Genomic DNA, 5,826 nt, shown 5'->3' with positions numbered 1-5,826 from the left:
ACAACTAGCTGGACTAGAACCAAAACCACAACTACAAATAGCTGTACTAGAACCAGAACCAAAACTAGCTAGACTAGAACCAGAACAGAACCACAACTAGCTAGACTAGAACCACAACCACAACCACAACTAGCTGGACTAGAACCAGAACCACAACTAGCTAGACTAGAACCACAACCACAACTAGCTGGACAAGAACCAAAACCACAACTAGCTGGACTAGAATCAGAATCAGAACCACAACTAGCTGGACTAGAACCAGAACCACAAATACAACTAGCTGGACTAGAACCAGAATCAGAACCACAACTAGCTAGACTAGAACCACACCCACAACTAGCTGGACTAGAACCAAAACCACAACTACAACTAGCTGGACTAGAACCAGAACCACAACTAGCTAGACTAGAACCATAACCACAACTAGCTGGACTAGAATCGGAATCAGAACCACAACTAGCTGGACTAGAACCAAAACCAAAACTACAACTAGCTGGACTAGAACCAGAACCACAACTATCTGGACTACAACTAGAACCACAACTAGTTAGACTAGAATCAGTCCCACAACTAGCTGGTCTAGGACCAGAACCACAACTAGCTAGACTAGAACCAGAACCAAAACTAGCTGGACTAGAAGCACAACTAGCTGGACTAGAACCACAATTAGCTGGACTAGAATCAGAACCCCAACTAGCTGGACTAGGACCAGAACCACAACTAGCTAGACTAGAACCAGAACCACAACTAGCTGGACTAGAACCAGAACCACAACTAGCTGGACTAGAACCAGAACCACAACTAGGTAGACTAGAACCAGAACCACAACTAGCTGGACTAGAACCACAACTAGCTGAACTAGAACCAGAACCACAACTAGCTGGACTAGAACCAGAACCAAAACTAGCTGGACTAGAACCAGAACCAAAACTAGCTGGACTAGAACCAGAACCAAAACTAGCAGGACTAGAACCAGAACCAAAACTACCTGGACTACAACCAGAACCAGAACCACAACTAGCTAGACTAGAACCAGAATCACAACTAGCTAGACTAGAACCACAACTAGCTGGACTAGAATTAGAACCACAACTAGCTGGACTATGACCAGAACCACAACTAGCTAGACTAGAGAACCACAGAACTACAACTAGCTAGGCTAGAGAACCACAGAACTAGAACTAGCTAGACTAGAGAACCACAGAACTACAACTAGCTAGGCTAGAGAACCACAGAACTACAACTAGCTAGACTAGAGAACCACAACTAGCTAGACTAGAGATCCACAGAACTACAACTAGATAGGCTAGAGAACCACATAACTACAACTAGCTAGACTAGAGAACCACAGAACTACAACTAGCTAGGCTAGAGAACCACAGAACTACAACTAGCTGGACTAGAACCAGAACCACAACTAGCTGGACTAGAACCAAAACCAAAACTACAACTAGCTGGACTAGAACCAGAACCACAACTATCTGGACTACAACTAGAACCACAACTAGCTGGAGTAGACCCAGAACTAGAACTACACCTATCTGGACTAGAACCAGAACCAAAACTAACTGGACTAGAACCACAACCACAGCTAGCTGGACTAGAACCACAACTAGCTAGACTAGAACCAGAACCACAACTAGCTAGACTAGAATCAGAACCACAACTAGCTGGACTAGGACCAGAACCAAAACTAGCTGGACTAGAACCACAACTAGCTGGACTAGAACCACAACTAGATGGACTAGAATCAGAACCAAAACTATCTGGACTAGAACCAGAACCACAACTAGCTAGACTAGAACCAGAACCACAACTAGCTGGACTAGACCCACAACTAGCTGGACTAGAACCACAACTAGCTGGACTAGAACCAGAACCACACCTAGCTGGACTACAACCAGAACCAGAACCACAACTAGCTAGACTAGAACCAGAATCACAACTAGCTGGACTAGAACCAGAACCAAAACTAGCTGGACTAGAACCAATACCAAAACTAGAACCAAGACTAGCTAGACTAGAACCAGAACCACAACTAGCTAGACTAGAATCAGAACCACAACTAGCTGGTCTAGGACCAGATCCACAACTAGCTAGACTAGAACCAGAACCAAAACTAGCTGGACTAGAACCACAACTAGCTGGACTAGAATCAGAACCACAACCAGCTGGACTAGGACCAGAACCACAACTAGCTAGACTAGAACCAGAACCAAAACTAGCTGGACTAGAACCACAACTAGCTGGACTAGAACCACAACTAGCTGGACTAGAACCAGAACCACAACTAGCTGGACTAGAACCAGAACCACAACTAGCTAGACTAGAACCAGAACCACAACTAGCTGGACTAGAACCACAACTAGCTGGACTAGAACCAGAACCACAACTAGCTGGACTAGAACCAGAACCAAAACTAGCTGGACTAGAACCAGATCCAAAACTAGCAGAACTAGAACCAGAACCAAAACTAGCTGGACTACAACCAGAACCAGAACCACAACTAGCTAGACTAGAACCAGAACCAAAACTAGCTGAACTAGAACCAGAACCAAAACTAAAACCAAAACTAGCTGGACTAGAACCAGAACCAAAACTAGCAGGACTAGAACCAGAACCAAAACTAGCTGGACTACAACCAGAACCAAAACTAGCTGGACTAGAACAAGAACCAAAACTAGCTGGACTAGAACCAGAACCAAAACTAGCTGGACTAGAACCAGAACTAGAACTAGCTGGACTACAACAAGAACCACAACTCTGAGTGGGAGGGTCATGACCTTCAGTTAGAAAGTGTGTTTGTGTGTGTCAGTGTGCATGCTGTCAGTTCCATCTCAGTAGCTACTTCTGAAACTAGGAAGTCTGGCAAGGCCTGCTGATAGGCTGAGAAAGGAGACAGATGATTGGTTGAGCTGTGGCTGTCATATCAGCAGAGTGTATCTGCAGCACCACACACACACACACTCTCTCTCTCTCTCTATCATACACTCATACACACACTCCAGCCAAACAAATACATGAAGCAGTCCAAGACCAACATTTAAAGTAAAATGTTCTATATAGATATGTAAGAATGTGTGTGTGTGTGTTGACTACTGACCTGGCTAATAGGGTTAAGGACAGAAATAATATCATCTGAGATACAAGGCCGTTTCTATGACTACCACCACCACACACAAGTACACAATAGGGCTATGCTGTTATATGTTGTGCACTGACACACACGCAGACTTCTCTCTCTCTTCAATACCTCTTGCTCAGCATCTGTCAGCATCCCAGACACGTGCACATGGAAAGGATATGCATGTCAAAAAGGGCCATAAATAAAATGTCACTGTCACAACACAGACACCCCCCTCCCCCATCGGGTAATAATCATGCACCACCATGAGCTCTGTCTCGAGGCTGATGTGGGCGTCACTCATTCAACGCACCGGGCGGTTCGTGCCTATACGGGATGAGCGCGTCAGGACAGCTCAATTTGTTACCGGGGGATTATAGCCCCGGCTTTACAGGGGAACCGGATGACGTCTCTCGCGCTTTAATTACGGTAAACATCTGTCGGAGCGCGCCTGAGCTCGCGCCACAGCACGTACCGAATGTTATATGTAGGTGGAGACCGACGGTGAATCTAGCCTACTTGAGAGACAGTCTCAGTGACGGATCCGGTCCTGTGTGAATGTGTGTTTGTATGGTAGACATATTCGCTTTCACAACGAACCAGCATATACACACAATCAGCCCTGCATGGAGATGCTTCCTTAACAATAGCCTTAACTCGTGTGTGTGTCACCATCACTAATAAGAAAGGAGCCCACCTCAGCCATAGTGGCAGACTGACCCAGTGCACGAATTCCCTTTATAACGGCACCGACGAGGTTAATACAAATTCCTTCAATAAAAAAAATGCAGCGGTGCCGCGCGCATCTGGCAGCGCCGCTAGAACTGTCCGGTATGCAAATATGAGTTGTGTACACAGATAGACACTGCATGCGCACTCACCGGGAGAGGCTCGTTGCTGCAGCGGGGCTTCTCTTCTCTCGTCGTGCGGATCACTGAGTTCTCGGTAATATCACAGCTGCCACTGCTGGCGCACAGCATTTTCCGTTCATTCCTACCGTTAACGTCGTTGTCTGTCTCCTCTCCGTGCTTCGCGCGCATCTGTCTGTATGCGTGCAGGGCTCCACCACAGAAAACCGTTTCTCAAAAAAAAAGCTGGTCTACATCAACAGCAGAACCCTGGAAACGGAGGAAGGTAAAATATAAAGAAGAGAAGGGGAAATTGACGGGGGGGGGGGCGTATATCCCCTTCTGCACGCAAGAACGCGAACTCTCCTCAAACCCCGCGGTAACGATCCCGTGGCAGGCAGGAGTGGGACAGACGTTGCTAGGAGAAAAGGAAGGAAAGAACAAAATATTTCTTCCGTTTTTATCTCTCCGCGATATCCCCCTTTCTCTCTCTGTCTCTCTCTCACACACAGTGCAATCTCGCCTCTCTCGTTTCTCGCCAGATGTGCCTGTCTGTCAGTCCCATCCAGGGACCCGTAGCTGTCCTCGGTTCTACGGATAAAAAGTCTGGGAAGTGTAGTTCTTTTTTTGTTATCAGAAACTGTTGTCTGGGTTACGCAATGCAGACGTGGGCGAGAGGAGTCAGAGAAAGATGGAGAGAGGGTTGGACACTGACTTGAGTCAGTTCTATAATTAAGAATTAAGTCGAGGGGTTACATTGGCCATTATAAACTGTATGGTTCCAGCCCTGAATGCTGATTGGCAGTTTATAATTCCACAATGCGTCGTGCATAAGAACAGCCCTTAGCCGTGCTATATTGGCCATATATCACACCCCCTCGTGCCTTATTGCTTAAATATACCACAGCTAATTTGGGGGGAGGGGGGGTGCTTACATTTGTCCTGTTACACACTTGTAGAAGTGTGTAATGGAGATGTGGTTTTTGCATATTCCAACTCCCAGAGACACCTGCAAGGAGTGGGATCAAGGCCAGGGTCACCATTGTCCAGCGCCCCAGGAGCAATTGGGGTCAAGTGCCTTTCTCAAGGGCACAGCGACAGGTTTTGACCTCGTCTGCTCCGGGATTCAAATCAGCAACCTTTCGTCCATAACCAAGTGGGAAGTTGGTATTTACCACATACGACTGGGAAAAATCCAAAATCCATTTGAACTGGTAATTACTAGTGGGAAATATATGTTTTTTGAACAGTAATTTGTTTACAAGCATGTTATCTGTACTTTTAGTTTATGGTTGACGCAGCTTATTGTACATTAGCCAATCGGTATTTCTCAATGAGTTCAATGCACGTGAATATATCCAACTGGTATTTAGGTAATTACCACCTTCCCACTTGGTTATGAATGCAGCATAAGGGCTGCTCTTGCATGACAGGAAGCGAGTGCCTGGATACAGCCCTTAGCCGTGGTATATTGGCCATATACCACAAACCCCAGAGGTGTCTTATTGCTATTATAAACTGGTTACAAACATAAATAGAACAGTAAACAAGGATTTTTGCATCATACCGTGGTATATTGTCTGATGTACACACTGCTGTACTGGTGTTTTAGCCAATCAGCATCCATGACACAAACTACCCAGTTTATAATAACCGGTTATAACCCTATGGTTATAAATAACAGTGCTGGGTGCTCACACATAAAACAGCAGAAAGACTTACCACAGGAGGGACACAATTTCAAGTAGACTGACCACACTAGACAGTCAAAATGTGTGTGTGCATGTGTCTGTGAGTAAAGAAATATGGTGTTGGTAGGCTAGACCTAGAAACTAAGAAAACAAGACACACGTG

Source organism: Oncorhynchus tshawytscha, linkage group LG13 (assembly GCF_018296145.1).
Source record: "Oncorhynchus tshawytscha isolate Ot180627B linkage group LG13, Otsh_v2.0, whole genome shotgun sequence".
Taxonomy (NCBI): domain Eukaryota; kingdom Metazoa; phylum Chordata; class Actinopteri; order Salmoniformes; family Salmonidae; genus Oncorhynchus; species Oncorhynchus tshawytscha.
This window is presented reverse-complemented; position numbering follows the sequence as displayed.